We start from the raw sequence: 20426 nt of genomic DNA, 5'->3' as shown, positions 1-20426 counted from the left end.
CAGAGGGCTCTGAGCAGCGGAGGCTTGCTCCAGCGGCAGACTCCGCAGAGTGCACTGACACCGAGGGAGGTCCCTCAGCGTGGGTGGAGCTGTGTGCTCCCATTTTCGGCGCATCCCTCTCCAGAGGGCTCTGTGCCTGCAGCTGTGTACTCGGCCACACACTGGTGATCAGTCTCCAGGCGCAAAGCGTCACCGGGAGCACCGGCGTCCACTTCCGGTGACGACTTCCGGGGGCGGGTTCCGGCCCAGGCCTCGTTGCTGCCGGCGGGGACGCCGAAAGAACGCGGCCTTGTGGGATGGTGCTAGTAGGGCCGGGGAGAAATTTCCGCCCATGGTTCAAAGTTCCATCAGGGATGCGTACAGGTCCGTCGCAGATCATCAGGAGGATCACCAGCAGCTCAGCTCGGAAGGAGGGCGAGGCAGATGATTTGAAGCCTGGTAAGGCAGTCTATTTAAACACAAACATCTGACAGCACACTTGTCCTAGGAACATGGACGGTGCAGGTCGTGCAGACATTCAGTCCTCAGAGCTCGCCCCAGAAAATGTAAGTAATACATAGTGGGGTCCTTTTCTCACAGCACTAGTCACACACAAGCTATAGGGAGTTCTCTTATCTCTATTGCAGGATAAAAAAAAGCACGCAAACATTCAGCAGCAGTTCCTAAACGCAAGACAAATAGATGCCCACTATGTTCTAACAAACTTCCAGATGGACATTCTAAAGGTACCTTCACATTAAGCGACGCTGCAGCGATAGCGACAACGATGCCGATCGCTGCAGCGTCGCTGTTTGGTCGCTGGAGAACTGTCACACAGACCGCTCTCCAGCGACCAACGATGCCGAGGTCCCTGGGTAACCAGGGTAAACATTGGGTTGCTAAGCGCAGGGCCGCGCTTAGTAACCCGATGTTTACCCTGGTTACCATCGTAAAAGTAAAAAAAACAAACAGTACATACTCACCTTCGCGTCCCCCGGCGTCCGCTTCCTGTACTGTGTGAGCGCCGGCCCTAACAGCAGAGCGGTGACGTCACCGCTGTGCTTTTACTTTCACTTTAGGGCCGGCGCTCAATCAGAGCAGGAAGTGGACTGCAGGGGACGCGCAGGTGAGTATGTACTGTTTGTTTTTTTTACTTTTACGCTGGTAACGCGGCCCTGCGCTTAGCAACCCGATGTTTACCCTGGTTACCCGGGGACCTCGGCATCGTTGGTCGCTGGAGAGCGGTCTGTGTGACAGCTCTCCAGCGACCAAACAGCGGTGACGTCACCGCTCTGCTGTTAGGGCCGGCGCTCACACAGTGCAGGAAGCGGACGCCGGGGGACGCGCAGGTGAGTATGTACTGTTTGTTTTTTTTACTTTTATGATGGTAACCAGGGTAAACATCGGGTTACTAAGTGCGGCCCTGCGCTTAGCAACCCGATGTTTACCCTGGTTACCCGGGGACCTCGGCATCGTTGGTCGCTGGAGAGTGGTCTGTGTGACAGCTCTCCAGCGACCAAACAGCGACGCTGCAGCGATCGGCATCGTTGTCGCTATCGCTGCAGCGTCGCTTAATGTGAAGGTACCTTAAAGTTCTGAACTTTATTCAACGACCAGCGATATCACAGCAGGATCCTGATCGCTGCTGCGTGTCAAACTAAACGATATTTCGCTAGCCAGGACGCTGCAATGTCACGGATCGCTAGCGATATCGTTTAGTGTGAAGGTACCTTTAGAAACTGTGTGACGGCAGTATGTCGGGACTACTTAAAGAGGAGCAGTCCTCCTTTCTAGATAGTTTTAATACTATCATTAGAGAGGAGGTACAGTCCACGGTATCAGCCCTGATGCCAGTTGAATCCCCCCATCCTAAAAGGCCCAGGTGGGAGCAGGATCCTAGCTCAGAAGAGGGTGAGCTTTAAACTTACTCTATATCTGATTCCGTGGAAGGCGAATGTTCTTCAGTCATCCTCCCAGAAGAGAGAAAGAGATATCTGTTCTCTTCTGAAAACACGGACATACTCCTGCAGGCCGTTAGAAACACCATGAAGGTGGAAGAGGCCACAGAACCCCTTACGGTCCAAGGTGAGATGTTTGGCTGGCACCATATAACAACCATATAACAGAAATGATCCTGAAAGAATGGGAGGATGTCGGAAAGAAGCTAGTAGTCCCAAAAGATTTTAGATACCGACTCCCTTTTGATCCAGACGAGACCAAAGTATTGGAATCTGTACCTAAAGTGGATATACCAGTGGCCAAGGTCTCAAAAAAGACCGCTATACCATTTGAAGATTCCTCTGGTCTCAAAGACCCTATGGACAAAAGATCAGAAGATCTCCTCAAGAAGGCCTGGGAAGCGTCATCAGCTATCATGAAGACTAATATCGCGGCTACCTCAGTGGCCAGGTCAATGACTCTGTGGGTAGAAAAATTAGAAACCCAAATTAACAATAAAACACCCAGAGAGGAAATCCTTAAGTCTTTACTGTTATTGAAGATGGCAACAGACTTTATGGCCGATGCTTCGGCAGAATCAGTTCGGTTCGCAGCAAGGAACAACGCCCTATCTAACGCAGCAAGAAGAGCTCTATGGCTCAGGTCATGGTCTGGCAATACGCAGTCAAAGAATAAACTGTGTTCAATACCCTTCTCCAGCCTTCATGTTTTTGGTCCAGTTTTGGACGAACTGCGTGAAGAAGCAGCAGACAAGAAGAAAGGCTTTCCTGAGGAAAAGCTGAAAAATCCACCGTCCTTTCGGAGGACTTGTTCCCATCCCAGACAAGACTATAGAGGGAAAGGGAAGGGCGGAAGATGGAGCTGCCCGAAAGGTGATAGAGGTAGAGGTATCTTTCAGGATCAGAAGCCAAGAACCAGCAGACAAAGACGCCAGCTTAGTGGGTGGAAGACTCCAGTACTTCTTACAGGGCTGGATAAAGATCACTCAAAATTCTTGCATCTTAAGTACGATAGAACGGGGGTACAGAATAGAATTCAGCCAATTACCCCCCAGAAGATTTTGTCTGACTCAGGCCCAGTCCTTGACAGTTCACCAGAGACTTCTAAAAGATATTCAGGAACTTATCCAGATAAGTTAGGGCATGTTAAGTTAGGCTGTAGGTTGAACTAGATGGACTTAAAGTCTTCCTTCAACCTTAATAACTATGTAACTATGTAACTATGTAAAAGCCATCATTCCGGTACCCCACTCTCAGAGGTTCAAGGGACACTATTCAAGCCTGTTCTCCATTAAAAATCAGGTGGAGAATAACGTACGATCATAAATCTAAAACCTCTAAATTTGTCGGTAACTTACAAACAGTTCAAGATGGAGTCCCTCAAATCTGTAATACCTCTAATCCAGAAAGGATCAGTAATGAGAACTTTAGACCTAAAAAGTGCTTACTACCAGGTTCCCATCTACACCTCACACCAACAATATCTCAGATTTGCTATAAAAGATGGAGATCACATTCTACACTTTCAGTTCACGTGCCTGCCGTTCGGCCTCTCGTCTGCTCCTAGAATCTTCACCAAACTCATGGCAGAGGTGATGGCCTTTTTGAGAGAAAAGGAGATCCTGATCGTCCTTTATCTGGAAGACATCCTGCTTATAGCGAACTCCTCTCAACAGATGGAGAAGAATTTAACAACGACGATGTCCGTCCTAAAAAGTCTCGGATGGCTAATAAATCTAAAAAAATCAAACTTCAAACCCGAGACAAGGAAGTCGTTTCTCGGAGTGATCCTAGACTCAACTCAGGAACATACATACCTCCCGCAACACAAGCAAGAATCATTCAAAAAAGAGATTCAAATGTTGCAAAAGCAAAAACAGGGTTAATGACATCATGCATTTCCAGCGTTCAATGGAGTCAGTATCACTCAAGACCCTTGCAGCAGGAAGTCCTTTCATTGTGGGACAGCAGAGACAAAACCCTGGACAACAAAGTGCATCTATCCAGAGACGCAAAAAGATCACTGTCATGGTGGACCATACCAGCAAACCTCGAGAAAGGAAGACCTTGGAGAACATCTCCGTGTGTGAACATCTCTACGGATGCAAGTCTCAGAGGCTTTGGAGCCCACATAGAGGACTACTCTCAAGGAACTTGGACCACGTCAATATGAAGCAGGTCTTCAAATTACAGAGAGCTCAGGGCAGTCTGGGAAGCCTTAAAAACATATCAGGAGAAGTTAAAGGACCAACACATCTGTATTTTTTCCGACAATTCAACAACAGTAGCCTTCCTACTTCACCAAGGAGGTCCAAAACATCGCCATTTACAGGACCTGTCAGATACAATATTCTCCTGGGCAGAGCTCACAGTCAAATCAATAACTGCAGTTCACCTAAAAGGCACCGAAAACCAGGTAGCTGACTTTCTGAGCAGACAAAAGTTATGCCCCACAGAATGGTCCCTAAATCAGGAAATTTTCCTCCACTTAACCCAACGTTGGGGTTTCCCAGAGGTGGATCTATTCGCCTCAAAGAAAAATGCAAAGACAGAAAGGTTCTTTTTCTCTAAATCCAGGAGACAGGCCATCAGTAGACGCCCTGGCTCAGAAGTGGGATATGAATCAGGCATATGCTTTTCCTCCATTGGCTCTAATACCGAGAGTCTTGCGGAAGATCCAGGAGAGCCAGACATCAGTAATCCTAATAGTTCCATACTGGCCCAAAAGGAGCTGGTTTCCTCTACTAAAATGGATGTCCTTGGAAGAGCCAATCCATCTACCAGCAAGACCGGATCTTTTATCTCAGGGCCCTCTACTTCATCAAAACCTGGATCTGCTACACTTAACAGCATGGATCCTGAAAAACAAATCCTAAGGTCAAAGGGCCTCACAGATCCAGTCATTGCCACTATCCAGAGCAGCAGGAAGCCTGTGACTTTCGCAATATACAGGAAAGTATGGAAGAAGTTCTGTTCAGAGTACAACTCCTGTGTCGGTCCTTCAGGGCCCAAATATCCCTAAGATCCTAGACTTTCTCCAGTCAGGCTTTGATAAAGGACTAAGACCTAGTACATTAAAAGTACAAATTTCAGCCCTTAGTTCCTTCTAATACTTTCAGTTAGCTACTCATCCATGGATAGTTATATTTGTTAAGGCCATCCGAAAACTTAGGCCTACATTTCGCAGTACAGGACCTCCCTGGGATCTAAACCTGGTCTTGAATGAACTTTGTAAAGAGCCATACGAACCACTAAATCAAGCAGACTTAAAAGCTGTTACCCTTAAAGCCCTCTTCCTTGTTGCAATAACTTCAGCGAGACGTATTGGCGAGATTCAATCCTTATCCATTAAAGATCCATACCTGAAAATTCAAGATGATTGTATCATCCTTAAACTAGATCCCGGGTTTCTCCCTAAGGTCGTTTCTGACTTCCATAGAAGTCAAGAGATTGTTCTACCCACATTTTGCCAAAATTATAGTAATGAGAAGGAGCGTTCTTTTCGCGCCTTGGATGTTAAGAGGACAATTCTACACTACCTAGAGATCACAAACAACTGGAGAGTGGACTCTAACCTATTCATCCAGATGGCCTGAAAGAACAGAGGGAAGAAGGCGTCCAAAGCTACTCTAACTAGATGGATTAAGTCAACTATCAGGGCAGCCTATATCTCGGCAGGGAAACCCCCACTGGAAAGTCTCAGAGCGCACTTGTTGAGGGCAGTCTCGGCCTCATGGGCAGAAAGCGCTGGGGCTTCTATGGACAAAATATGCAGAGCTGCAACTTGGTCTAGATCAAATACATTCTGTAGGCTCTATAAATTAGATGTTACAGCGAACCAACAGACTACTTTTGGGAGGAAAGTTCTTCAGACTGTAATCCCGCCCTAAAATAGGAGTTATTTGGTATTTCTCCTGGTGGTGCTGTCAGGAGGGACGTCCTGGAAAGTAGGAATTAGACCTACCGGTAATAGTGTTTCCAGGAGTCCATCATGACAGCACCCCTTATATACCCTCCCTTGAGTTCCTGTTCGATGTGATGTAAACATGTGTAGAAAGGAATTCCAATAAAATAGAGTTGCATACATCCTGGTGTGGTACTTGGAAAAATCACTGAAGGGTGGAGGTGGGGAGGGGCTATTTAACCTCTTCTGTGTTCCTGTCCCTATCAAGGATAAGAAGGCAACCTCCTGGTGGTGCTGTCATGATGGACTCCTGGAAACACTCTTACCGGTAGGACTAATTCCTACTATTGTATACATCTATCTATATAATCGTCTAAGGGTCACTTCCGTCTGTTTGTCTGTCACGGAAATCCCGCGTCCCACGGCCGGCCGCGACCAATCAGCGACGGGCACAGTCCGGCCGCGAATTCGCCCTTCTCTACTCCCCTCCAGTCAGTGCCCCCTCCCTACTCCCCTCCAGTCAGTGCCCCATAGCGGTTTAGCAGTCCATTAAACAGACAGCGCTACACCGCGGCATAACGCGGTGTAACGCAGTCTGTTAATGCTGCTATTAACCCTGTGTGACCAACTTTTCACTTTTGATGCTGCCTATGCAGCATCAATAGTAAAAAGATCTAATGTTAAAAATAATAATAATAAAAAAAATCATTATATTCTCACCTTCCGGTGCCTTTCCCACTCCTCGCGATGCTCTGGTCCAAAGAATGCATTGCGGCAATGACCTGCAGTCTCGCGAGGTGATGACGCAGCGGTCTCGCAAGACCGCTACATCATCACGTTTTATTGCCGCAATGCATTCTTGGGACCAGAGCATCTCGAGGAGCATTGCTAAATGCCTGGGCTGGATCCGGGGGCCGACGGAAGGTGAGTATATAACTATTTATTTAATTTTTTTTTTTAACAGGGATATGGTGCCCACATTGCTAATATACTACATGGGCTGTTATATACTACGTGGGTTGTGTAATATACTGCATGGGCTGTGTTATATACTATGTCTCTGTGTTATATACTTCATGGGAGGTGCTATATACTATGTGGCTGTGCAATATACTACATGGCTGTGTTATATACTGCTTGAGCTGTGTTATATACTGCGTGGACTGTGTTATATACTATGTCGCTATGCTATATACTACGTGGCTATGCAATATACTACACTACGTGGCTGTGCTATATACCACATGGCTGTGCTATATACTATGTGGCCTGTGTTATATATTATGTGGGCTGTGTTATATATTGCGTGGACTGTGCTATATACTACTATACATATTCTAGAATACTCGATGCGTTAGAATCGGGCCACCATCTAGTAAGTAATAATTTATTACTAATAAACCAAGACAGTACAGAACATTAAAAACATTGAAAAAGGCTACAAGCCCAAATAAAGGTATTAGAATATAATAAAACTAGCACTTAACCTCATAAGCCGATATACAAAACATGCAAGGCATCCAAAGGTCATAATGTAGATAGTATAATAGTATGCACTAAACATAACAGAATGCAATATAAATAATGTACCAAACAAAAAACAAAAATTGTCAAATTTGGTTTTATAATGTGGATCTAACAGAGTTGGCAACCCAGTAGTCAGCACAATTTTTAAACATACCTGTAACTATAAGGGTATGTGTCCACGTTCAGGATGGCCAGCGCTTTGGACGGAGCGGAAAACTTGCTCCGCCCAAAGCTCTGCGCTCTTCTGTAGACGCGATGATGCCGGATGTGTTCATTGCACACATCCGGAATCATCGCACCCCAACACACCTGTGTTTTACCTTGCGGCGGCGCAGCGTCGCCGCAAGCTAAACGAACATGCTGCGTTCTAAAAAGATCCGCAGCATGTCCGGAATCGCAGGGCCGCCGGATGCGTGTTACCACGCATAGTGGAGACGGGATTTCATAAAATCCCCTCCACTATGCTGTAACATCAGGACGATGCGGATTGAACGCTGCGGCTCCACGCAGCGTTCAATCCGCAGCTATTCCGGATGTAATACGGCCCGTGGACACATACCCTAAGGGATCATAGTGCAGCAAGAAGGTAGCATGTGTGTTTTCATGTGTGTGTGAGCGTGCATATTTTGCAATGTGTGCATGTGTTTTGAAGTGGGTGAGCGTTCATGTGTGTGTCTTTTGCAATGTGTGTGAGCGTGCATGTGTGGATCTTTTGCAATGTGTGTGAGTGTACATATGTGTGTATTAATTTGTTTAAGGTTATCCTGAAATTTATTTAAAAAAATATGTTGAAAAATGGCGCCGGCTTCCTCCTCCAAGATGGCGCCGCCGTCACTTGTGCAGTAGCAACTATTGGATCACCTTTATATACACCAATAGCTGCTACTGTGCAGGCGCAGCCAGCAACATTTTCAAACTGATTTTTTTAATGAATTTCAGGATAACCTTAAATTAATTATATACATATTACATATGTGATTACGAATGGGGTTTTTTTTCACCCAAGATAGGCACATCTCTACACTGTATAATATACACACCGCTCCTTACCATGCTTTATAACACAGTATATAGTGTGGAGCTCTGTATATGGTGTGGACTCCCCGCTACAAATTATATACACAGGCGCTGCGCCCAGTAAATAACTGTATCACAGCTCCACAGTACCTACTACATTATATTATATATATTGATATAGAAGGGTTAATGTTTTGACTTTTGCCTTTAATTGCTAGAATGTATTCTTATGACTCTGTAGTTTGGTAGTGTAGTCTCCTCTTCAAGGATTGTATACTTCTTATCTTATATGTTTTCAATAGTCAGCAAACAGCATGTTCTGGCTACGTGAGAAATAAAGGTCAGTATGACCCGGGGTAACAGGGGGGAGGGCTACATGAATTAAATTGAGAGTTACATTTGCTGTAAATGGTATAAAATACTGCCTCTTGCTTCATTACATCAGATAAAAGTGACTTTGCTCACAGCATGTGTGCAGCTTCCTTTTTCTTCAAGCGCACTTGTCAATGGAGGGTGTAATTTCACAATTTGGCCTCACTGGTGATCTGGCATATCTGACATTGGGTCAGAGCACAAAAGCTACAACAGTTTTGGCCCCACGTTTGGCGCCAAAACTGTTGTAGCTGTTTGCGTTCAGACCCAATGTCAGATATGCCAGATCACCAGTGAGGCCAAATTGTGGAACAGGCCCCCATCACCAACCTCAGTGATGAGGATCTGGCCACTTATTTCCTAGAAAAATCAGCCACATCCATCAGGATATCTCGGCCCAATCTCCTCACTGCCTGGATCCCCTTCCCTGCCACCTCACCCTCACTAGAGATCTTTGAGCCTGTTTCAGAAGAAGTTGTTTCCAAGCTCCTCGCTTCTACTCGGCCTACAACCTGCAACAGTGACCCCATTCCTTCACATCTCCTGCAGTCTCTCTCACCAGTGGTCACCACTCACCTGACTAAAATATTTAACCTCTCTCTTTCTTCAGGTATCTTTCCCTCCTCATTTAAACATGCAATCATAACCCCTTTACTTAAAAAGCCATCCCTGGACCAGAACTGTACTGCTAACTACAGACCTGTCTCTAACCTTTCCTTCATCTCTAAACTCCTGGAATGCTTGGTCCACTCCCGTCTAATCCGCTATCTCTAGGATAACTCTCTTCTCGACCCCTTACAATCTGGTTTCCGCTCTTTACACTCCACTGAAACTGCCCTAACTAAAGTCTCTAACGATCTAATAACATCTAAATACAAAGGTCATTGCTCCCTGCTGATTGTCCTGGATCTCTCTGCCGCATTTGACACTGTGGATCACCAGCACCTCCTCACTATGCTCCGCTCTATAGGCCTCAAGGACACAGCCCTCTCCTGGTTCTCCTCCTACCTCTTTGACCACTCCTTCACTGTATCTTTTGATGGCTCCTCTTCTTCTCCTTGTCCCCTTACTATTGGGGATCCGCAGGGCTCAGTCCCAGGCCCCTTCCTCTTCTCTCTATATACTGCCCCTATTGGACAAACAATCAGCAGATTTGGGTTCCAGTATCATCTCTATGCTGACAACACCCAATTATACACTTCTTCCCCTGACATCACCCCTACCCTAATTCAAAATACCAAGGATTGTCTGTCTGCTGTCTCTAACATCATGCCTTCCCTCTATCTGAAACTAAATCTCTCCAAAACGGAACTTCTTGTGTGTCTTCCTTCTACTAACCTCAATCTACCCAACATCGAAATTACCCTGGAGGGTTCAACCATATCTCCCAAGAAGCATGCCCGCTGTCTTGGGGTCATATTCGACACCAAACTTTCCTTTACTCCCTATATCCGACCACTCACTCGCTCTTGTCACCTGCATCTTATAAACATCTCCAGAATCCAACCTTTTCTCACCTTTGAAACTGCTAAGACTCTTAGGCCATGTGCACACGTTCAGTATTTTTTGCGTTTTTTTTCTCTCTTGTAGATTGTAAGCTTGTGAGCAGGGACATCACTCCTAATGTCACTGTTTAAATTGTCTTAATTTGTATTGAATTTATTGTCTGTACATGTCCCCGCTTAATTGTAAAGTGCTGTGGAATATGTTGGCACTATATAATTAAAAATTATTATTATTATTACATGTGGATCTGCGGGGACATTATATTACATGTGGGTCTGTGGGGACATTATACATTATATGTGGGTCTGTGGGATACATTATCTTACGTGGGTCCGTTGGGGACACTATTATACCATTGTATGTGGGTCTATGGGGATACTATACTGTGTGAGAGCATCCAGGCTCTAAAAGAGGATGTTCAAAAGTGTAAAAAGATAAATTTTGCAATGCCGCCATATTGTTCATTCCAAGAAGAATTGGTGATAACCTGAAAAATTATTTAGGTCATAAAAAATATTAGATGTAGTAATTTTTTATGTGGGGTGTATTGATTTTTGCATCAACTAATCTGAATAAAACTGAAAATTTTGTAATGAGTTATTTTGGAAATTGTCCTTGTGTTCAGTGAGATATTCATTAAAATTGTCCTTTTCAAAATGGGGTGTGCTCATTTATGCTGAGCACTGTATGTTATCAGAGAATTCTTCTTTCTTCACTTATGAACCACTTCATACCCATACCTTACCTCCTGAATTTATCACTCTGAAAAACCGGTAAACTCTCACCTTGTTGTGGAACAATGGACTGCCAGAACAGTGAAGTGTCAGGACCCAACTGCTATTTTAGACAAGAGAGTTGAGAGGAGTCGAGCAGAGCAAAATGAGAATTCAAGCTGAGAAAAACAAGAGAAACTGATTGTGATGCAGTTAGTAGTATAGTTTATCCTAGGACAACTGTTTTCTCGCACCCCCATAGCAAGATTCACATTTACATTGTTCAGTTCTATTCTACAGGGTGGGCCATTTACATGGATATGCAACGCCCCAGAGTCCTGGTCGTTGCAGTACTGACGCTCCGCCGCTAAGGGGAGTGATGGTACGTCTGATGGCACTTAAGGAGTTCACCTGACCAGGTATCACAGTCACACTTTACACTTCACATTCTGGCCACCAGGGGGAGCAAAGGGTTCTATGTACTAGGCCACCTGTTGTGAAATTGGATTTTGGGCTCCCCCGGTGGCCACTGGTGGAATTGAACTGGTGTGCATCATCCTCTCTGTTCACCTGTTTCCATCAGGATGTGGGAGTCGCTATTTAGCCTTGCTCCTCTGTCACTTCCATGCCGGTCAACATTGTAATCAGAAGCCTTTCTGTGCATGTTCCTGCTGCTAGACAACTCCCAGCTAAGTTGGACTTTAGTCCTTGTTTGTTTTTGCATTTTGTTCCAGTTCACAGCTGTAGTTTCGTTTCTGTGTCTGGAAAGCTCTTGTGATCTGAAATTGCCACTCTGATGTTATGAGTTAATACTAGAGTCTTAAAGTAATTTCAGGATGGTGTTTTGATAGGGTTTTCAGCTGACCATGAAAGTGTCCTTTCTGTCTTCCTGCTATCTAGTAAGCGGACCTCAATTTTGCTAAACCTATTTTCATACTACGTTTGTCATTTCATCTAAAATCACCGCCAATATTTGTGGGGGCCTCTGTCTGCCTTTCGGGGAAATTTCTCTAGAGGTGAGCCAGGACTATATTTTCCTCTGCCAGGATTAGTTAGTCCTCCGGCCGGCGCTGGGCGTCTAGGGATAAAACGCAGGCACGCTACCCGGCTACTGTTAGTTGTGCGGCAGGTTTAGTTCATGGTCAGTTTAGTTTCCATCCTTCCAAGAGCTAGTTCTTATGTTTGCTGGGCTATGTTCTCTTGCCATTGAGAACCATAACAGTTTGACCGGAGAAAAAGGGTTAAATTAATTGACAGAGAAAGGAGAGAAAAGAGAAGTCTGCTGAAGTTTTTTTTTTTTTTTTTTCCTTCAGTTCTGAGTGTGCTTGTAATTGAATCTCTTGCAAGTCTGCCTATATTGCAGCCTTTCTCTCTCTCTCTCCTTCTAATCCTGGAATGGCTCTGTGTTCACCTGTTTAAAATGGATATTCAGAGTTTAGCTGCAGGTTTGAATAATCTCACCACGAAAGTTCAAAATTTACAAGATTTTGTTGTTCATGTTCCTATATCTGAACCTAGAATTCCTTTGCCTGAATTTTTCTCGGGGAATAGATCTTGCTTTCAAAATTTCAAAAATAATTGCAAGTTGTTTTTGTCCCTGAAATCTCGCTCTGCTGGAGATCCTGCTCAGCAGGTCAGGATTGTGATTTCCTTGCTCCGGGGCGACCCTCAGGATTGGGCTTTTGCATTGGCTCCAGGGGATCCTGCGTTGCTCAATGTGGATGCGTTTTTTCTGGCCTTGGGGTTGCTTTATGAGGAACCTCAGTTAGAACTTCAGGCGGAAAAGGCCTTGATGTCCCTATCTCAGGGGCAAGACGAAGCTGAAATATACTGCCAGAAATTCCGTAAATGGGCTGTGCTTACTCAGTGGAATGAGTGCGCCCTGGCGGCGAATTTCAGAGAGGGTCTCTCTGATGCCATTAAGGATGTTATGGTGGGGTTCCCTGTGCCTGCGGGTCTGAATGAGTCCATGACAATGGCTATCCAGATCGATAGGCATCTGCGGGAGCGCAAACCTGTGCACCATTTGGCGGTGTCTACTGAGAAGACGCCAGAGAATATGCAATGTGATAGAATTCTGTCCAGAAGTGAACGGCAGAATTTTAGACGAAAAAATGGGTTGTGCTTCTATTGCAGTGATTCAACTCATGTTATATCAGCATGCTCTAAGCGTACTAAAAAGCTTGATAAGTCTGTTTCAATTGGCACTTTACAGTCTAAGTTTATTCTTTCTGTGACCCTGATTTGTTCTTTATCATCTATTACCGCGGATGCCTATGTCGACTCTGGCGCCGCTTTGAGTCTTATGGATTGGTCCTTTGCCAAACGCTGTGGGTATGATTTGGAGCCTCTTGAAACTCCTATACCCCTGAAGGGGATTGACTCCACCCCATTGGCTAGCAATAAACCACAATACTGGACACAAGTAACTATGCGGATTAATCCGGATCACCAGGAGATTATTCGCTTTCTTGTGCTGTATAACCTACATGATGTGTTGGTGCTTGGATTGCCATGGCTGCAATCTCATAACCCAGTCCTTGACTGGAAAGCTATGTCTGTGTTAAGCTGGGGATGTAAGGGGACGCATGGGGACATACCTGTGGTTTCCATTTCATCATCTATTCCCTCTGAGATTCCTGAATTCTTGACTGAATATCGTGACGTTTTTGAAGAACCTAAGCTTGGTTCATTACCTCCGCACCGGGAGTGTGATTGTGCCATAGATTTGATTCCGGGTAGTAAATACCCTAAGGGTCGTTTATTTAATCTGTCGGTGCCTGAACATGCGGCTATGCGAGAATATATAAAGGAGTCCTTGGAAAAGGGACATATTCGTCCTTCGTCATCTCCCTTAGGAGCCGGTTTTTTCTTTGTGGCTAAGAAAGATGGCTCTTTGAGGCCGTGCATTGATTATCGGCTTTTGAATAAAATCACGGTTAAATATCAATATCCGTTGCCACTGCTGACTGATTTGTTTGCTCGCATAAAGGGGGCCAAGTGGTTCTCTAAGATAGATCTCCGTGGGGCGTATAATTTGGTGCGAATTAAGCAGGGGGATGAGTGGAAAACCGCATTTAATACGCCCGAGGGCCACTTTGAGTATTTGTTGATGCCTTTTGGTCTTTCAAATGCCCCTTCAGTCTTTCAGTCCTTTATGCATGACATTTTCCGTGATTATTTGGATAAATTTATGATTGTGTATCTGGATGATATTTTGATTTTTTCGGATGACTGGGACTCTCATGTCCAGCAGGTCAGGAGGGTTTTTCAGGTTTTGCGGTCTAATTCCTTGTGTGTGAAGGGTTCTAAGTGCGTTTTTGGGGTTCAAAAGATTTCCTTTTTGGGATATATTTTTTCCCCCTCTTCCATCGAGATGGATCCGGTCAAGGTTCAGGCTATTTGTGATTGGACGCAACCCTCTTCTCTTAAGAGTCTTCAGAAATTTTTGGGCTTTGCTAACTTTTATCGTCGATTTATTGCTGTTTTTTCTGATGTTGTTAAACCATTGACTGATTTGACTAAGAAGGGTGCTGATGTTGCTGATTGGTCCCCTGCTGCTGTGGAGGCCTTTCGGGAGCTTAAGCGCCGCTTTTCTTCCGCCCCTGTGTTGCGTCAGCCTGATGTTGCTCTTCCTTTTCAGGTTGAGGTCGACGCTTCTGAAATCGGAGCTGGGGCGGTTTTGTCGCAGAGAAGTTCCGATTGCTCCGTGATGAGACCTTGTGCTTTTTTCTCGCGTAAATTTTCGCCCGCCGAGCGGAATTATGATGTTGGGAATCGGGAGCTTTTGGCCATGAAGTGGGCTTTTGAGGAGTGGCGTCATTGGCTTGAGGGGGCTAGACATCAGGTGGTGGTATTGACTGACCACAAAAATCTAATTTATCTTGAGTCCGCCAGACGCCTGAATCCTAGACAGGCGCGCTGGTCGTTGTTTTTCTCTCGGTTTAATTTTGTGGTGTCCTACCTGCCGGGTTCTAAGAATGTTAAGGCGGATGCCCTTTCTAGGAGTTTTGAGCCTGACTCCCCTGGTAATTCTGAACCTACAGGTATCCTTAAGGATGGAGTGATATTGTCTGCCGTTTCTCCAGACCTGCGGCGGGCCTTGCAGGAGTTTCAGGCGGATAGACCTGATCGTTGCCCACCTGGTAGACTGTTTGTTCCTGATGATTGGACCAGTAAAGTCATTTCTGAGGTTCATTCTTCTGCGTTGGCAGGTCATCCTGGAATCTTTGGTACCAGGGATTTGGTGGCAAGGTCCTTCTGGTGGCCTTCCCTGTCTCGAGATGTGCGAGGCTTCGTGCAGTCTTGTGACGTTTGTGCTCGGGCCAAGCCTTGTTGTTCTCGGGCTAGTGGATTGTTGTTGCCCTTGCCTATCCCGAAGAGGCCCTGGATGCACATCTCGATGGATTTTATTTCGGATCTTCCTGTTTCTCAGAAGATGTCTGTCATCTGGGTGGTGTGTGATCGTTTCTCTAAGATGGTCCATTTGGTTCCCCTGCCTAAGTTGCCTTCTTCTTCCGAGTTGGTTCCTCTGTTTTTTCAAAATGTGGTCCGTTTGCATGGTATTCCGGAGAATATCGTTTCTGACAGAGGTACCCAATTCGTGTCTAGATTTTGGCGAGCATTCTGTGCTAGGATGGGCATAGATTTGTCTTTCTCGTCTGCTTTCCATCCTCAGACTAATGGCCAGACCGAGCGGACGAATCAGACTTTGGAGACATATTTGAGGTGTTTTGTGTCTGCAGATCAGGATGATTGGGTTGCTTTTTTGCCTTTAGCGGAGTTTGCCCTCAATAATCGGGCCAGCTCTGCCACCTTGGTGTCTCCCTTTTTCTGTAATTCGGGGTTTCATCCTCGATTTTCTTCTGGTCAGGTGGAATCTTCGGATTGTCCTGGAGTGGATGCTGTGGTGGAGAGGTTGCATCAGATTTGGGGGCAGGTAGTGGACAATTTGAAGTTGTCCCAGGAGAAGACTCAGCTTTTTGCCAACCGCCGGCGTCGGGTTGGTCCTCGGCTTTGTGTTGGGGACTTGGTGTGGTTGTCTTCTCGTTTTGTCCCTATGAGGGTTTCTTCTCCCAAGTTTAAGCCTCGGTTCATCGGCCCGTACAAGATATTGGAGATTCTTAACCCTGTGTCCTTCCGTTTGGACCTCCCTGCATCTTTTTCTATTCATAATGTTTTTCATCGGTCATTATTGCGCAGGTATGAGGTACCGGTTGTGCCTTCCGTTGAGCCTCCTGCTCCGGTGTTGGTTGAGGGCGAGTTGGAGTACGTTGTGGAAAAAATCTTGGACTCCCGTGTTTCCAGACGGAAACTCCAGTATCTTGTCAAATGGAAGGGATACGGTCAGGAGGATAATTCTTGGGTGACTGCCTCTGATGTTCATGCCTCTGATTTGGTCCGTGCCTTTCATAGGGCTCATCCTGATCGCCCTGGTGGTTCTGGTGAGGGTTCGGTGCCCCCTCCTTGAGGGGGGGGTACTGTTGTGAAATTGGATTTTGGGCTCCCCCGGTGGCCACTGGTGGAATTGAACTGGTGTGCATCATCCTCTCTGTTCACCTGTTTCCATCAGGATGTGGGAGTCGCTATTTAGCCTTGCTCCTCTGTCACTTCCATGCCGGTCAACATTGTAATCAGAAGCCTTTCTGTGCATGTTCCTGCTGCTAGACAACTCCCAGCTAAGTTGGACTTTAGTCCTTGTTTGTTTTTGCATTTTGTTCCAGTTCACAGCTGTAGTTTCGTTTCTGTGTCTGGAAAGCTCTTGTGATCTGAAATTGCCACTCTGATGTTATGAGTTAATACTAGAGTCTTAAAGTAATTTCAGGATGGTGTTTTGATAGGGTTTTCAGCTGACCATGAAAGTGTCCTTTCTGTCTTCCTGCTATCTAGTAAGCGGACCTCAATTTTGCTAAACCTATTTTCATACTACGTTTGTCATTTCATCTAAAATCACCGCCAATATTTGTGGGGGCCTCTGTCTGCCTTTCGGGGAAATTTCTCTAGAGGTGAGCCAGGACTATATTTTCCTCTGCCAGGATTAGTTAGTCCTCCGGCCGGCGCTGGGCGTCTAGGGATAAAACGCAGGCACGCTACCCGGCTACTGTTAGTTGTGCGGCAGGTTTAGTTCATGGTCAGTTTAGTTTCCATCCTTCCAAGAGCTAGTTCTTATGTTTGCTGGGCTATGTTCTCTTGCCATTGAGAACCATAACAGCCACCCCTCATAATCTGGTAAAACTGGGGGCTGGATAGGAAGTTAGTCAGAAGCTGACTGGGTTGGAACCAGGCAACACCCTGTGGCAGAGGGTGTTGCAGGGGAAGATTCAGGGGGGTCTCTGTCACGGGTGGGATACTGACAGTGGCCTAGCGAACAGAACAGAACGTTATGGAGCCGCGCCTGCACTCAAATGCGGTGACATCCTAAGAAAGGAAAAGAAGCGAGGTTTATCGTGGAGAAGTGAGAAACGAGATCGCAGCAAAAAGGAGATAAAGCCAGTAGGAGTCGTGCCGTAAGATCGAGGCAACATCCTACTGAGGCGCGTAGCCAGTGGCCGGAATGCCGAGGAAGTATTAGGCTCCAAGTAATACTTCAAACAGCGGCAGGACAGTTAATTTTAGGTTGGCTGTCTCACCTAAATCACCTAAGCAGACATAGGGGGCAATTGTGGGAGAGGGGCGACGCTAGGGTCCCGGAAGAACTCCTGGCCTACCAGTCATACGGGTGTGTCCTATCCATATCATCTGGGGGATGGAGAAAGAACATCAGAATAGATACGAGTTGTGAGAAAGAGGAACATCAGAAACAGACACAACAGTTGTGAGGACTATCCCGTGGTGCTCAGCAGGGAGGTACTACAACACACAGGCGCTGAAAAGGTAGGCACTGATTTCCACCTGCAAAGGGAACTCTGGATGTGCCTTCGAACCGGCCGGTCTCAGCCAGCCCTGTTAGCAGTACTCCGGATTGAGGATCCTGAAGCCTTCAGTAAAAAGGTAAAGAGACTGCAACCCTGTGTCCTCGTTATTCATCGCGACCTGCACCACGCACCATCATCACATCTTTCATTGGATGCCCCTTAGCCGTCATGGACCGGGTCTAGCCATCGTGGCGACCCCAGAACTGAGACCGAGAGGCCCCGGTACCGAGTACCCCGCGGCCCTGCGTCTGGGGGCGCTCTAACTTGGCATCACGAACAGGATCTACTTAAGCCTGAAGAATCAGGTCATGTGTGCCTTGGAACTGTTTCTGAATTGTGCTTGAACTGAGATTTATCGCAAAGACTGTGTATTGCCACTTGCCGCCAAAAATGCCCACCAAAACCACAGAGATTACAGCACTACGAGTAGCGCAGGAGGAGAAGAGGGGCGTGGAGTGGGTGTACATGAGCTGGAGAGCGTGAAAGACAATGGCCGCCCAGTCTAAATATTTCTGTATCCTGAGGACGTGTCCGTCAGCAGTTGAGACCCACCTGCTGATCTTCTATGGCGGGCGGAGACCGAAGAAACGAAACTATGACTCAGATGAGGTGGGACTGGAGACCAGAGAAAGCCTACGGAAAAGAATGGCCCCGCACCGACCCCCGGCACCGGAGGATTACTCCGACATGCCCCCGTTGGAGGATTTGGACCCATGGGAGCCGTCGATGGGGCATCCTGTACCTGAACGGTCCCCAGTCCGTATGCCTCCCTCAGGAGAGTGGAGTGGCGCCAGAGGAGTTGCCTCAAGTGAAGGTACTCAGTGCCGCGACCCCCAGGGAGGTCGCCTCACCTCCGCACCAGACCTGGCCGCCGCTGCGACCACTGGTGCCCCAGTGTCCCCGCCGCCTGGCCCCAAAGTAACGGGGGGCATGACCTCGGGCCCTTCCCTTGGGGAGAATATAGGATTCATCTGATTGCGGAGTTCCAGCGGGAAGTGGAGCGGGAGGCGCGAGGTGAGCTGCTGGAGGGCTCCCTGCCGAAATGGGGCGTTGTGATTGTCTACCAGCCCCAGGAGGGGAAAGGCTTCGTCCAGGAAATTGGAGCAGCCCTGAGAGTCCGCATCACCCGGGATGAGGTGGAGGCCACCGGAACCAGAGTAAGATCCTAATGCTCTGCAAATGTAAATAGTTAACTGTTTGTTTCCCTGCTTTTTGCTGCTAATACCCAACCAGGGTTGTTCTTAAAGGGATCCCTTCGTTTACCCGGGATCCCTATTGCTTTTTATTTTTGCTTTTATTTTCCTTTTTGCTTCTTGTTTATCCATGTTATAAAGACTGCCGAATCATGGACGGTGAATGGTTCACAAACTGTAATGTAAATAGTTCGCACCTTCTTAAAGGTGCTCCTTACTGGTTTTACAAGAAGAGCTTTGCAAAGAGACTGTTCCTGAGTACAGCATGGAAGCTCTTGCCTTAACTGGACTTGCAGATAGAGAGAGTCTGCATTACCTCAAAGAAACTTGGTTCCCTCTTAAAGGGAAGGTTCACTAGTTGCACTTAAAGTATAATGTTGCCTTAAAGAAACTAGATGGTAATAATGTTTTACATAGGAGTAATATGTAGTTAGCTAGACAGTTATAGAGAATGTTTGATAATGTTGTTAGAGATTGAGGACAGGAAGTAGACCCGTAGGGGTTAGTGAGTGAGTCCTCCTAGGAGCCATAGAGGGATGGCTCAGTGATCCTGTACTAAGAAAAGAGGCAGTGGGCCTGGGCAGATAGACAGGTGGTCCTGCATATGAAAAATCAGAGAGTAAAAAGAAAAATGTTGCACTTAGAAGAGAAAAATAAAGAAAAAGTTAATTTATATTTTAGAAGTTTTATAGTAAGCCTTTAGTGGGTTCAGCTTATACGCCCTTAAAGGAAAAGTTAAAATATTGTTCAGAATTTGCACATAGTAGAATACCCGGCTGGGTAATAGAAGTTATTCATAGTATGTTATTTAAAATATTTAACCATGTTTTGTTTGTAACGTTCAAGAGTCCTCACCTCCCATAAAGGGAAGCACTGTTATTATTACTTATTACTTGTTTATTGCATTTCAAAATGTGTATGTCTTTTGCTGACATGTATTGTTGTTTTCTTCCCAGTCCGGGAGTACTGGATTTAACCGGGGGGGGGGAGTGCAGTGCCCCAGAGTCCTGGTCGTTGCAGTACTGACGCTCCGCCACTAAGGGGAGTGATGGTACGTCTGATGGCACTTAAGGAGTTCACCTGACCAGGTATCACAGTCACACTTTACACTTCACATTCTGGCCATCAGGGGGAGCAAAGGGTTCTATGTACTAGGCCACCCCTCACAATCTGGTAAAACTGGGGGCTGGATAGGAAGTTAGTCAGAAGCTGACTGGGTTGGAACCAGGCAACACCCTGTGGCAGAGGGTGTTGCAGGGGAAGATTCAGGGGGGTCTCTGTCACGGGTGGGATCCTGACAGTGGCCTAGCGAACAGAACAGAACGTTATGGAGCCGCGCCTGC

This window comes from Ranitomeya variabilis, chromosome 3, assembly GCF_051348905.1.
Source record: "Ranitomeya variabilis isolate aRanVar5 chromosome 3, aRanVar5.hap1, whole genome shotgun sequence".
Taxonomy (NCBI): Eukaryota; Metazoa; Chordata; class Amphibia; order Anura; family Dendrobatidae; genus Ranitomeya; species Ranitomeya variabilis.
The sequence above is the reverse complement of the archived record's forward strand: the minus strand, read 5'-3'. Positions refer to the sequence as shown.